At 37.1% G+C, this 15595-nt stretch overlaps 1 long non-coding RNA gene across 1 annotated transcript; it reads right to left on the reverse strand.

The window, feature by feature from the left end:
- Positions 1 to 8550: 8550 nt before the first annotated feature.
- On the reverse strand, positions 8551 to 11037 carry LOC131224045 (uncharacterized). The gene is made up of 3 exons (XR_009160808.1): positions 10976 to 11037; positions 8850 to 9120; positions 8551 to 8666 (listed from the first exon to the last, which is right to left on the reverse strand). It is a non-coding gene; the product is annotated as an uncharacterized LOC131224045 (long non-coding RNA).
- Between the last annotated feature and the right edge of the window lie 4558 nt (positions 11038 to 15595).

The raw sequence follows: 15595 nt of genomic DNA on the forward strand, positions 1-15595 counted from the left end.
CAAAGAAGTTTTTAATGGTCCCAATAACCACTGTTTCCTGTGGTGTCGTCCACCTGAGACTTGGATTTGCTTCATTTTTGGGTTCCTGTCCTAAAATGATCTGGGTAAACGGATGGACGGCGTGGATATATGATACATGCATCAAGGTGAGCTCCATAGTCAGGGTCGCACTGTGTTCGGTGAGGCCCGGCCGTACCTAATCCGCTCCCAATCTCAATACGGGCCCAAAGTCAGACCGGCCCTCACCTGTTCTGTAATAGATCCTTCAATTTGAAGCCCAAACCTCCTTTTTTTAATATGGTAATGGGCCTGCGCCTTTTCGGATTAACCATGGGCCCGTGTCACCGGTCTGAGCCACCACCGTTGCTAGGTTGTAATCTTCAACCCCACCACGTGGATCGAGGTCATTTGCGTAGAAGGTCCCACTGCCGATGAGCCATGTGACGAAAGTCTCACAGGGGTCAGGGAACTGCATCATCGATCCATGCTGGGACCAACTAAATGAACGGCCTAGATCACTACGTAAGGAACTCCCCTTGCTCCCATTGAATTGCATGCTCCCAGTCCCTGATGGGCCGCAATCCCAAAATTACCCTGAATGGATGATTCTGACCATTGATAGTGACTGCCGAATATAGGCCATTAAAACTAATTTTCAATGGCTCACATTAAAATGGAAATAACGGTGGTCAGGATCATCCTTTCAGCTTGATAAATAGATCACATGAGGCCAGTTCCTCTACATGTCCCTGTAGAATAAGCTTATTCCACGAGGGGTGCCCCTGGGCCCACTTTGGTGTGTATGGCATCCAACCTTTCCAGCACTGTGGCCCCAACATGGAAGCTGGCTGCCCCAAAAATCAGGCTGCTCTAATCTTTCGTAGTACGTATATAGGATGGACGGTCAAGATCGTCAAGACTATCTCCTTTTTATTTTTACTAGCGTCAGCATAAATGCCACAGGAAAGTCTCTTTACAATCTTAAAAGAGCTTCGCTGGCAAGGCTAGCTGGACAGCACTTATCGCTATGTCCGTTGATCTGGTGGACCTCCACGTGGACGTGACATGGCCCAAAAAGGTGCATTGACTGGAAAACACATGCAACTCAATTGATGCGAGCAGGTAGTGGGCTTTCGGTCCCGAGCATCTCGAAGATGGTACCTCCCATGGGGCCCACCAACCTAAAACTACGAGGAGACATCCTCTCAGCCTTTCTTCTCTTGCCAGAAAAAAAGATGAGCATTGAAGTCCCTCTCCCAGGGCCCACAAGCGGGACTACCTGCTGGGACACGAATTTCCTACAACAACTGTTGTAGGTAGCACGTGCAACAACAAGCTGCATGGGGCCCATCGTGATGTATGTGTGACATCTACTCCGTCCATCAATTTCTCCAGCTTGTGTTAGGATGTCAACCCAAAAATCAGCCTGATCGGAAACTCAAGTGGTCCTGATATAGGAATGCCTAGCATTGAAACCTTCTGAGGACCCCGGAAGTATTGAATCAGGCTGATATTTGATTTTTACCCTTCATCTAGTGGGACTCACCTTATGAACAGATTGGATGGCCTAAAAAATCACGGTGGGCCCAGGAAGTTTCAATGGTGGGGTTACCGTCACCACTATTCCTCTAGTGTGGCCCACTAGACTTTGATATCGGTCTTATATTTCGGCTGACGTGCTAACATGACCTGGCTCAAGTGATGGACGGACTGGATTTCACACACTAATCACAGTGCGTCCCTTTGAGCGTTTTGTTGAGGCTTCCCTGCAACCATTGTTGTACGAAAAGTCGCGTCTCATCCGTCCGTGCGAAAATTCATCGTTTTCAACGGCTCGACTCTTATGATAGCTGACCACCGTTTTGGAAACGATGGTTGCTCATTTTCCTCAGACGTGTCACTCGTCTAGAGATGCCAGACCATTCCAATTATGGGGCAAACGGTGGATAGAACATATCTTGAAATTTTACACTTATCAAGCAATCCTAAGCGTCTAATTAATGCTATCAAATAGTTGGTTAAAGTAAAATAGTATGTGGTCTGAATTACAAATCAGATGCTTCTATCATCTCATCTGTGTAATTTTTGGGTTATGTTGCATCCAACCTTGGTTCAGTGATTTGAATGGTCCAGATTTCTCTAAAAGTATGCCATGTGCACGGTTGAAGGGTCACCACCATTTAATAAAACGGTGCTAATAGCTCCGGCTCCCTTTGAAGATGGGAAATTATCTGATACTCTGGCTGCGTATGAGACTTGATACGCAAGCACTTAAGAATGGAACACGTGGCATAAATTAATTGGAAATAAATAGACTGAACAACTGTGGAAACCACGGTCGTCACTAAGTCATCTACCAAAAATCATATTAGTTGAACAATCCTGACCTCTGATTCATGGGCACTTGCTTATTGAAATAAGACTATTGAATAAACGCTCATCAATCTGCCCAAAATTTGGACGGTTTCATTTGGATTACTCGTATTCCGTGTATGCAGTTTTAATTTTAAAGTGCCTGCGTATCATCCATCCGACCTGATCAGAGTATCAAAGTTCTCTCTCTCTCGTACACACGCACTCACGCTGGGATTTCAAAGTTTTTCTCTTTTGAAATCGCGTGGGCGTAGGAATGAACTTTAGAGCCCCGCCCTATCTTCAAGCGCCATAAGAAAAGGGACCACACGTGCACATTTGGAACATGCGTGGGATCCATCACGTTCCTAAGGGCTAGATATTTCTTAGCCCAGAGATTCGTCCAATCCATTCACCATGGAAACTCAAGCATACGAAGAACTTTACGGTTAAAAAGGTATAACCGTCTACACTCAAACTCCATATCTGGGCCCACCTGATCAATTCTTCATAATCATAATGACTTCATGATAAATCAATTGATATTATCATCTAATGAACGTTCCGGATCTCACTAATCTATCCATGTTCTCATGCATCTTGCCTTATCGTTTAGCGCTTGAAGATAGGGCAGCGAAGAAACAAATCCAATTCGCAATAGACAGCGTACAGGCCAACGTACAATGTCACGTGAGATAGAGACACCTCCGGCCCAAAAAAACGATGTCACGTGAGACGAGGCCTGTTAATGTATACGATACGACCAACAACATACGACAAAACATCCTTTCATTGATGGAAGAAATTTTTTTTCTACATAACTCATTACCTACAAGCAAATGTACCGTAACTTTCAGTACGTACCAATTTTTCCACTGACATATCATTTTTTTGGGAAATCAGTACCTTTTAAAATACACTACTCACTATTTAGATCTCTTTCACTAAAATCAGACTGTCTGATCACTTGGCTGGCCCTAGATATATATCTAGGTAGACTGTCGGTTTTCCATTGATACGAACTGATCTCCATGCAGGGACCTGTTGAGTTCAAAGATATGATTTTATAAAAAACTGATCTCCATGCAGGGACCTATTTTTTTCACGGTATTGATTTCCTATAAGAGTTTCATGTTGGTGGGAAAGATGGTACGGTACCAGAAGTGCAGTACCTTCCCTTATGTGATTGATTTCGAAGCTCCCACAAGCTGAGAAGAAAAATCTCATAAGTAATCCAAACGATGCATCTGTTTTCAAAACGATGCTTCTAACTATGAAGTTTTTACGAATTCAGGTCTACTATTCATTGATATCTACTAATCCCAAAGGTTCGTGTATCCATCCATATATAATCTGGCACACGTGTGGAAGATCGTAGCCGCCAATCAGTTGGGCCCACATTGTAGATTCCCTAGTTTAAAAATCAGGTAAATCCATTCATTTGATGGGCCACAGTGTACAGTTGAATCTTACTGCTTTCTATATTGTGGCCTACCTTTTGAGTGGACTCTGCAAATTTTTGTACCACTGATTTTAAACAGTGGGGTCCACCAGATAATCGGCTTGGATCTAACACGCGTGCTGTCCTGTAGATGGGTTAGAGATTTTGTTTGGTCAACATTGGTAGATGAAACCGTGCCATTAATTTAGAAGAAAAAAAAGGCTATTTAGCAAAGTCTAGAGTTAGAGTCTAGAATCTTTGTTGAGTATATCTAGAGAGGGACAAGTAATAATTACTATATTAGCTTGAGAATTAATCACCTACCTTGGGTTGTATGCTGCACCTCCATTCTTTTGTTGGCTTCTAAGCTTTTGTCTTTATAAACCTTTTTGTTCCTTGAATATAACTAGATTAAGCAAGTGGCATGTTCAAATGCACATGCATGTATAAGATGGACTGAGAAAACTAGGAGACACCTGAAAAGGGAAGAAAAACAGGAGTCTAAGGGTGGCTTGTGGTTTTAATGGTGGGTGGCCCATCTCTTCATGGTTTTAATGATATGGTGTACTTGAGCATTAGTTCTAGATTGTTTTGGGTGAAGATTCTAATATGAATTTAACCATTATGAATTTGGATCCTTTACTAGTCACAAACAAAAATTTTATATTTTCTTGCTTGTAATTGATATACATCATCACCATCGACATTGTCACACTATTGCATTAAATATAGTTTGTAATGATATGGCCTAATGACATTGTAACAAATAAGAAATTACAAAGGATCCAAACTCAACTAATAGATATATGGTACAGATTTCACTTGGCTCAATGTGCTCATAAAACCTTTTTGTTACTGCTGTCAATGCTTGATGTAAGAATTCTATAAGGTGGGCCTTAATTAATCAACGGTCTAAATTATCCTAAGGGTTAGATATATGATGTGATTGGGTGTACCAATGAGCCATACTAAGTTGTGATGTTTTTAGAATTCGTGTAAGGAGTGAGATACTATGACTGTAATACACAAACAATATTCAAGTGGAATTATGATTGCCTATTCATGTGGAGCCATACGAAGAAGAGTTTTGATGGGTCTCAAACTCTTCTGCCCTCAATAACTATAAAACTAGGCTGGATCTCTAATCCAATGCAATCAACAGAAGCAATAATCTCATAAGAGCTTATTTAAGGGTATAAGGAGAGGAAGATTGTGACATCCAATTTATAGCAATGACATCTTAACAAGGAACGCCCTATAATTCTTCAGATCTCCATATCAAATGCATCGCAAGGTCATTTTACAATCCCGCATAGAGTATTACACTTGCTACATGCAAAGAGAGGATAAGTACATGTTACTTGCATCTAAAAATTAAAAAGACGAAAAAATTAAGCTCCATATCAGATGCATAGCAAGGTCATTTTACAATCCTACATAGAGTATTACACTTGCTACATGCAAAGAGAGGGTAAGTACATGTTACTTGCATCTAAAAATTGACAAGACGGTAAAATTAAGCTCCATATCAGATGTATAGCAAGGTCATTTTACAATCCCGCATAGAGTATTACACTTGCTACATGCAAAGAGAGGACAAGTACATGTTACTTGCATCTAAAAATTGAAAAGACGGAAAAATTAAGCTCGTAGTAAAAGCTTAAGCTTTTTGTAGCTAAAATATGAGCTATGCCAAACAACAAGTACAATTTTTAGTTTTTACTACTCAATTTATTTAAAATATCTTAAAATGTTCTTTGAATATTTAAAGTTCTATAATTTTCTAACTATGAAATTAATTGTGGCAACGAAAATTTCTAAAGTTGCTTATGTATATATAATACAGACACACACACACATTCTAGAAGAGATGTGTGCAAAAATGGAGAAGCAATTTAATTTCATTCAAAATGTTTTCAAATATCCTTTGAATATTCAAAGTTTTCTAGTTTTCAAGGTATGAAACTAATTGTGGGAGCAAGAGTGTCAAAAATTTGTTCATGCATATACCATATGGATACATTCTCCACAAGAAATGTGTGCAAAATTGGATGAAAAATACTGTAGTAACATGTTTTGTCCAAGTGGGCCCCACCGGTTTGGAGATATATGTTGTAGCAGTTACTAGGTAACTGTTTATCTATTTGTTGCAGTAGTTGTGTAAAAGTATATCCATCTCTCATGGTTGGATAACTGCACAATGAGGTCTCTTTTTTAAGTAAAAAGAGTTCAATCATACCAAAGAAAATTGATCATCAAAGACAAGAAAAACAGAAAAAAAGTATGAGTTCCCTCAAACAGCACGATTTGAAGTGTGGACCCTTAGCTAGGAGAAGGTTACATACCTTCCTCAACCAATGAAGTCGAATATATACTTCCGGTGGTATGAGACGCATTCAGGAATATCCAATGAAATCTCCATCATTTTTCGTTGCGGGTAGATTGATAGATTGTGAATAAATCGCAATCTAACAACTATGACACTAGAAATGGGTAATAACATGGGATTAGGCAATTAGAAATTATTTTAAAATTGCATACAAGGGTTATAAGTATTTCAAACTATATTGTCTTAATCTTTTGATATGTGATGCATAAAATATTATCCATATTTAGATATCTAAAAATTAGATTTTTGGACATTTATTGGAAGGTTAAAATTGTAATTAACTAAATGATCTTATTTTGAAAAGACAAGTATGCTCAGAATCAAGGTGTAGGGATAATTAAGCCAATATAATATTTAAAATGTAATATAAAGATAGTGGATTGCACAAGTTAGAGATGGACGTAAAATATGGTGGATCCAAATATTACAAGAGACTACACTATGAAAAATAATCTACACTATGCAAAAACATCCAAATTCACTTGTAACCCATTTCATGATTTGATTTTTTTTATTTTTTTTTTGGGTGATCACTAGGTTTACGTGCACATGTTGAACGGATTTGATGCCATTCACAGACCATGTTGCCCTACAATTCTCAACTTCATTATTATAAAAAAAAAAAAAAAAAAAAAAAACTACGGCATTTGATAAATTTTCTCCGAAAAAAAGCTTGTTGGCTAACTTGATTTATGGAAGCATTATTTTGTGAAATTGAAATTGCTAAGGACTTTTCCCATAAAACCCACTATTACTTATTATAAATTAATAAATTATTTTAAAATTTTAAATATGTATTTGTATAATTACTTATTCAAGGGTGTATTTTGGTTGCAACAAATATTGCAAAACTTTATGATATATTGCACTAAATTAAAATAATTGAATAGAATGAAATTTCATGATATTTGGCAATTCAATTGCGAGATCCAAATTTTCGAGGAAATTTTCCTCTTATTTATTATAAAATAATAAATTAGTTTAGAATTTTAAATATATATTTGTATAATTACGTATTTATGGTGCATTTTGGCTGCACCAAATATTGTGAAATTTTCCTAATATTTTGCGGCAAAATAAAAATAATGTTGCATGATATTTGGTGCAATCGAATGCACCCTAAGCTAATTGCGAATTTTTTTTCTCCAGACACTCAATAACGAAATTATTTTTAAAAAAAATTTATTTCCGTCTACTAATCTTGCTTCTTCTATACTAATTGCGTACACTTTTCCTATTAAAAAAAAAATGCACCCTAAGATTTTTATTAATTTCCATTTTAAATCTGTAATAGATGTGCAAAAAGTGAAATATTGAGATCTATATATATTACCATATATAGTTTGTGAGGGAGAATCAAACCCTCAGCCTCAAATCCATATTCAACGGTCTTGGAGTCAACTGGACCTGGCTGAACATCCAGTCGACTTGAGTTTTCAGTTTTTTAAACTATGGAGCTGACTCCACGTGTAATCAGAACCCTTGATCTCGTCCTTTTGTCGTTTACTGTATTGTCAGTCGACAGTTTCTGTCGGATGTCAGCAAGGATGGATTGGAATCCTCGGCAACACTAGTTTCACGCATAAAACACGGAAGTCATATATAAAATCCACTGCGTCCATCAGGTTTAGTCCTCGATTCTAGTACTCTTGGGAAAACAATAGGCTAGATCCACAGCTTAGGTGGGCCACAAAAACAGGAACAATCAGGATGGAGTGACAGCCATAGATTTGTGTAGGGTCACCTTAAAGTATATGTTCCATCAAACACATTAATCAAGTGTAACTCAATAGGATGAATCAAACCCATTAATCAAGTGTAACTCAACAGGATGAAGTATACGAAAATCAGCCTGATCCAAAAACTTAGGTGGGCCACACCATGTGATTTAAAAGTTTTAGGATTAATTTTAGAGCGTTCACATCTCTTTAGCCCATCATAGTTTTCTGTCAAGTTACTATTTTATTCGGGCATGGACCCAAGTAACCATGTGTAGGGGTGGCAATGGGCTGGGCTGTTAGGTGCAGCCTTTTAAGGCTGGGGCTTGTGTACCTAACCTTCGTTTGAGGGTTAGGCAGTCTTGAAATGTTTGCCCAATGTCCGAGGTGGGCCAGGCTAGAGGTTAATTATCATGCGGTTGCTATTGTACTAAAGAATAGACATTTGATATCCGTGTGTAACCAGGTGTAGGGGTGTAGTACACACCCATGTCAGTACACACACTCCATGTTAGCCACCCTGCTGGGGATTGATACCAAGACCTCAAGTGTTGAAACGAGGTATCACTACAAGAAAACTGGTCTTTACCGGCGGTTTTGACCGCCGGTAAAACCCTCAAAAACCGCCGGTAAAACCTTTAGCCACGGTCAGCTAACAGCCGGTAAAGCCTCAGTCGGTAAAGGCTTTACCGGCGGTCAGGACCTTTACTGACAATTGTGCTGGATGCCGCTAAATCGCCAGTTTTTTGCTACACTACCAGAAAATCTGTCAAAAGCTACGGATAAAATCCGTAGCTATAGAAGGTAGCTGACATTGCGACCGTAGCCATTGGTACCGACAATCTGTGGCAATAAAGAAAATCTTTCTTATCGAAAAGTTTTAAAAATAATAATAATAATAATGAAAGATGTCAGATATGCATGCTCATGCTGCACACAAAAAAAAAACCTGCACAACCTCGGCTGCTAAATTTTCTACCCAGGTGCCACTGTCACTTTGAATTGTGTTTTTGATTTGTGCTCCTGCTCCTGCCTCCTAGCTATTCATACTTGCTAACATTTTGAAGAAATAATGTGGGGTGGTAGTACAAAACCAAAACAAAATTCATGCAACGATTGATAAAACAATTCACGTTGTGTGATTGGATGATCCCATATATGCTGTCAGGTTCATTGATTTGTGTGACCACTGCAACTAGTAATTCAATATGGGGTGGTAGCTGGAAAAATTGAATGTAAGTTGGTGAGTCAGATCATGAACTTGAAAAAATCGATCAATACAATTTACCATTGTTAGTCATGAAAAATTTCCCCCGTACTTCAATCAGTCAAAAATTTAATCCCTATAATCTCCCTCACACATAAAGCATATAAAAAGGTCAAGACCTGAAGTAATGTGGAAAAGGGGAAAAGCATAGTAGTTATTTCAATACTAACAGTTTCAATAGCAGTAAAAGGGATATGTTGGATTGCTTCCAAAAGCTAAAGCAGAACCAAACAGACCTGAATTAATCTGTTCAAGATAAATTTCGATATTGGAAATGGAAGAATCTCTATTGCAGTCCAATCCAATTGTGACAGATGTTCCTCTTGTAATCTTTTGCAGCCCACAAACTTCTTTGATCTCATGGTATAGACGGTCCTAGAACAACAATCGGAATTAGAAACATATAAAACTAAAAAGGTAAATATGAAGAGATGATTGAATCTACTAAGAGAGCTACCTGATTCTTGGGGTTAGGCTCTAGTTGACCCTAAAATAAGGTTTTAAATATTAGTAACAGGCTTCAATCACTGATATGATACAGCCCCACATCTGCCTATATCACCCTCTAACTGCCCCTTCAAATGGTGATATACTTTGCCACCCATCTTCATGCAGGTCCATAGCTAAAATTTTTGCATATTAATATTTGTCATATTACCTCATATTAAGTCAGCCCCATGTCTAGCTAAAGATCCACAAGAGAGAGAAGAATACTAGATTAGCTCAACCAATAGCTATTAAAAACACAAATGAATCTCTAAAAATATTAAGTCAGCCCCATGTCTGGCTAAAGATCCACAAGAGAGAGAAGAATACTAGATTAGCTCAACCAATAGCTATTAAAAACACAAATGAATCTCTAAAAATATTAAGTCAGCCCCATGTCTGGCTAAAGATCCACAAGAGAGAGAAGAATACTAGATTAGCTCAACCAATAGCTATTAAAAACACAAATGAATCTCTAAAAATATTAAGTCAGCCCCATGTCTGGCTAAAGATCCACATTTGTGTATTATTTTCAGATAGACATTCGCCTATCCATGGCTAAAGAGCCACATTTGTCCTTTATAATTATTCAAGCCAGATAAGCTCTAGTTGATTATCTGGAGGTATTATGTGCTTTGATTGGTTAGAGAGGACTCTAATTCAAGATTTTGCCCTTAGCATACAGATGTATTCTTCACTTGTTAACTCATCTTCAATTGTTGTTGTTGTTTGTTTGTTTGTTTGTTTGTTTGTTTATTTTAATGCTTTTTTCTTAAGACTATCTTCAACTGGATATTCAAAAGATTTTGGTAAACAGGAGAAACTTGGTTGAGTCAACTTTAGAAAATCACATTTGTTTTCTACTGAAATTGTACTTGGTTACAAATTTTCTATTCTTAACTTCTTAGAATTATATTTTCCAATTTCCACTTCACACTTTCTTTTGTCTAACCAATCCAGTTTAGACATGTTTCATTGGAAAGAGTTTGGTGACTGGTCTTCTTTCTAAGACATTGCCCCTGAAAAAAAGGCATATGAATGCACCAATTGGGAGTTCCTGATTTACCTGTTTGGGAACAGAATTTGATTTCACTATAAAAACAGTTGAATTTCTACAAAATGCATGGAATTTGATTTCACTATACAAACAGTTGAATTTCTACAAAATGCACGGAATCAAATGAATGATATAAATTAAAAGACTAAAGATCTCCTTTATCTTTTGATTACTATATTACAAAAATTAATAAGAAGGAAGAGAGGTAAAAGGCTAAAACCAAATATTCCTACATCAAAAGCAAACAAGAATGAAAAATGTTTACCTACTGGCCCAATCGAATTACATCACCAACATGCAACACAGTGTAAACCGTTTTCTTGACCTGTTCAATGAAAAAGATGTATCCATTTGAAAAACCACGACTTTATTATCAACAAAACTAATCAAAAACGAATCTCGCATTACTTTCTATATAAACACCCAAACCAATTGCCATAACCAGGTGCAATAGCAAATAAATCATCATAATCATCATCATTACAATGAAAATTTCCCATATGTTGTAGCGTTTTTCATATAGGAGCTAGTCAGTACCAGGGCATCACATTTCTGGACATGAAGCCCTTTGAAAAGGTTTATACACAAACATTATCCAAAAGCAAAGAGCTAGAACATGGTAAGCTGTGCTCATTCAACATAACATGGTAAGCTGTCGATAGCATGATACTCAAGTGGAACCCACGACTGAAAAGCATTTCAAGCAACCAGTAAGAATCTATATTTTGTAAAGAGATGATAGTTAAAAGAAGAACAAAATTCAGTCACCAACATCTGCTACAAAGAAATCTGCCATGTAGAATGCCTTCACTCCTGAAAAGCGCATGAAATGCAAATGTAATCAAGACCCATCTCTCATTTTCTGCAGGTAAGAGATTCAAATGAAAAAAACTGAATTGGAATGCTTTTGATGTTGAAATCTGCAGTGATAAACTGATAATTAAGAGGATGCAAGTTTAGTAGTTCATCAAACTACCCAAAGTTGTAGTCTCCCACTGTACATTGAGTACATGTTCATCCAGTGGGCTCATGTACTGCAGATGATCACAGATAATTCATTTGCTGAAGATTATTAGACAATGGGCCACACAACTGATAGACATTAGTTTATGATTCAAAAGATAATAATTAAAGCCAGCCAACAAAAGTCAATTTCTTGTAGTGTATAACCCAATGGATGATAGATTGCAAAGGATTCATTCTTCTCTGATCAATGCTATCCAAATGAGATGCGACAGTTTCCTATAAGTGAAAAAGAAATTTATCAACTCAAAAAATAAAACAAACACACTCCACCTTGGAAAAGACAACCACTTGAAAAGGAAAGGTAACATGCACATGCATCTTGTAGCAAGCCATTAGCAGCAATATTTTCCTTTTGTAGGATTGTAATAGTGGGACCTAAAATAGTATTTGGCATTGCCCACTGACTTTCACTGATGATCAGACGGATCAATTTCAAGTATCTTTAAATCATTCATTCCTTTTGTATAACCATGACCCATTTGACGATTGAACCAGGCCTATGGGTCCTTGAGCCAAGTTTAGGAGCCCAAGCCCTGACCAATGTATTGCCATCCCTAGCTTATGTCACTAGCTATTATGCACTACCAAATAAATACATTTTACCTTCCCAAGTCTATAATCTTCAATTTCTTCAATATCATCATCAGGAAAGCATTAAGATCAGGTTGGGTCCATTAGGTACCTTTTGGACAAAATCCAAATCAAACAAGAGGTAAAGCAATCAAAAGCAGAACATCCATATTGGAGACTGGAATACCTGAAAATGAAGCATGAGCACCTAAAATTAAGCAAACAGATTTAAATGTTAAAGCCAAAAACACCAAGCTCTTTGCCAAATGACCAAAACCACTAAACTGCATGAAGATATTGCCAAATGCAAAGGCAGTCTGAATCCAAGACAAATGAGTACAGTAGCTCAGTAAAATAGCTAACATTAACAAAAGATATGTGATACGTTTGCAGTGTAAGAATATGCTTTAGGATTGAAACATTCTTTCAAAACATTCTACTTTCTAATTTTTGTAAAAGAACCAGATTTTTTTTTTTTTGTAATGTTTAAGGCCATTTAAACCATGGTATATTTTGATCATGGTCTGGTCAGATGGAATTTCAGTGATTCAAATCCGACATCGAGGCATTTAATGCATACACATGGATTATAGAAAATTCAATAGGCAGTACCAACTATATACAATAGCATGTTACTGTTAGTGACATTTATGGGGTGAAATCCTGATTAGACCTGAAATTATTAGAAGAGTCATAAATCTTAACCTATTGGGAACCGTCATGCACCATAATGCCTTACGGCAGAGCAGGTATGCAATTCGAAACATGTTCACCATAACTATTTGGGCTAAAAACATTCAAACAAGGGTGAGAATTCTGCTTTGAAGCCAATGATTATTTGGGCTAGGCCAGGGTTTTTATCTTCTTAATGGCCTAAGAAGCTCACCGGTCATGACTTATTTAAACTCTCCAAGCCTCTAGTACTTGCTAGTTGACTGAGTCAGGTCAAGTTCCTTAACTAGATAGACTGAGGCTGCAACATAATAGATCAAATAAGTAAAACACTAACAACAATTACCATCAAGCATAAGCATATAGGCAACAAAAATGAAACCAGAAATGCATTAGAGGCGCCACACAAAACTCCAAGACAATTTAGGTACAGCTACACTAGTCACAAAAATCTGAAAGCATACTGCTGTCAGAAAGTCCAGTTCCTGGAAGCAACAAGTAGACAATCAACAACTCCTTAAAACATAAAAAATAAAAAGAGAATTGCTCCAAACAACAATTCAGAATAGGTTTTCTAATAGGAAAAAAAATGTATGCATATATGTGTTTTTTTATTTTTTATTTTGCATGCATGTGAATGGACCTTTATGTATACATGGATGAGTTCAAGGTGCATCCCATAGTGTGGGTAAACCGATGACAATGTGCATTTCATTCAAGGTGCATCCCATAGTGTCGTCACATAAATTCTTCATCAAGTAGAAATCAATTCGAATGAGCATAGCTGTTCTAAAACACAACCCCAAACCAACTGGTTCTGACCCATTTAATGGAGGGCAAACCATTAGCACATGGCCCACCTGTAGTGGAGGGGGAAATAGCTATTGAACATTTAACTAGATCCTCATTCCCATCAGAAAACCTCTAGTGTAATTTCACATGATTCATGAGATTTTTGTAAGATTGCGTAGCGACTTGATTCTTTTTGGTCATTCAATTACTAATCCATCTTAAAACGTCATTTTTGAGAAAGGCCTCCATTTTCAAGCCATGAACTCATTTCCTTGGCACAATACAAGGCTCTAGGATAGGTATAGAGAAGGGCATCATTGCCAACTTACCATTCGGCATCCTCAATAGTCATATTATTTGGTTTTTCAATAATCATCAAACCAGTGACTACCACAAAAACGGACACATTTTTCTTCCTGTATTACTTGCTCTTGAAATCTTGACCTTTGTTGCAAGAGAAGTTGCCAATTCCCTGCTTTTAAATGAACATGGTCCTAGAAGTTAAAACATTAAAACATAAGGAGAAGAAAACAAAGTGGAATAAAATAATAACATGTTTCAGAAGCCTATAAATGTGTAGAAGGTTGAGTAATACCTTTCCTTGGGAACTATAATCTACCTAAGAAGAATCAGCCACTGGAATCACATGCTCATTAAGGAGAAGAAAACAAAGTTATAACACAGGCACTTTCAGCATTAGATAAACATTGTTATCTCTATTTCAGTTTCAGTAGAAATGCACACATTTTGCTGAACCATGGACCCCATTTATACAGAAATCCATCACTGTACAAATTTCAACTCGTGCATTGTACAAACAGTTTGGACCGCTGAACCCTCAACCTCATTTGTAAGAAAACCCATCACAGTACAAATTTCAGCCCATGCATTGTATAATATATTGTGCGAAATTACTTTCTGCCTATGTTAGACATACTCAATTCAATGAAGTCTGTCAAGCAGATGAAAAGCTCCACAACATGATGCATTTTATGTACCTAACTAACAAGCAACAAGTAAACAACCCCATCAAAATAGGAATGTTGTTTTACAATATGGAATTTTTATCCAAACTATCTGAATGAAAATTAGCAGAAGTTTCGAAACTGAAATTGACAAATCAGATAATCTTATACATGGAGAATCATCAACAACAACATAGCTGGTGGGAAGATGATGGGCCAGCTCACAGTAATTTCAACAAACACAATCAATGCAGGAATTTATCAAGAATCCGATTTCAGCCATTTTTCATATTGACTTTTCATTAATATTACAAGTGATCAATCAAACAAAGGGGAAGTCTAGGCTAAAAGGATTTGATGGCCAATTAAGGCATCTATGGTAGGAGATTTACTTACATCTGCACCTGCATTGAATATATTCGAGTAATGTAAAAGATTCTCAAACCATCAGATCCATCAGATCTCAAACCCACAAGACAAATAGGACAACTGATTATTCTTAAATGCAAATGAAGGGCCCAAGATCCATAAATTAAATCCTTAAACCAGACAACATGCCACCACATTGACAACAACAAAAAATTCCAGCAATGCTTTCAAAGCAATGAAGTACTAAAACTGAGCAAAAAAAAATCATGAATCAAGTCAAAATGAAATCGAATGGAAAAATAAAGCAATCATATGTGATGCATTGAAATTGCAAATGGCTTAGCATTTATGGCCAAATTGCACATCCATAGTCATAAGCATTTTTAATAGGCTCACTTTTCCACCGAGCAATAGGAGTTATTCAGTACACTTGCTGAATATAATGATCGAAACAAGTGCAATCCAATCGATCAAATTGCTCTGAGGAATTT

The sequence above is a fragment of the Magnolia sinica genome, chromosome 13, assembly GCF_029962835.1.
Source record: "Magnolia sinica isolate HGM2019 chromosome 13, MsV1, whole genome shotgun sequence".
Taxonomy (NCBI): Eukaryota; Viridiplantae; Streptophyta; class Magnoliopsida; order Magnoliales; family Magnoliaceae; genus Magnolia; species Magnolia sinica.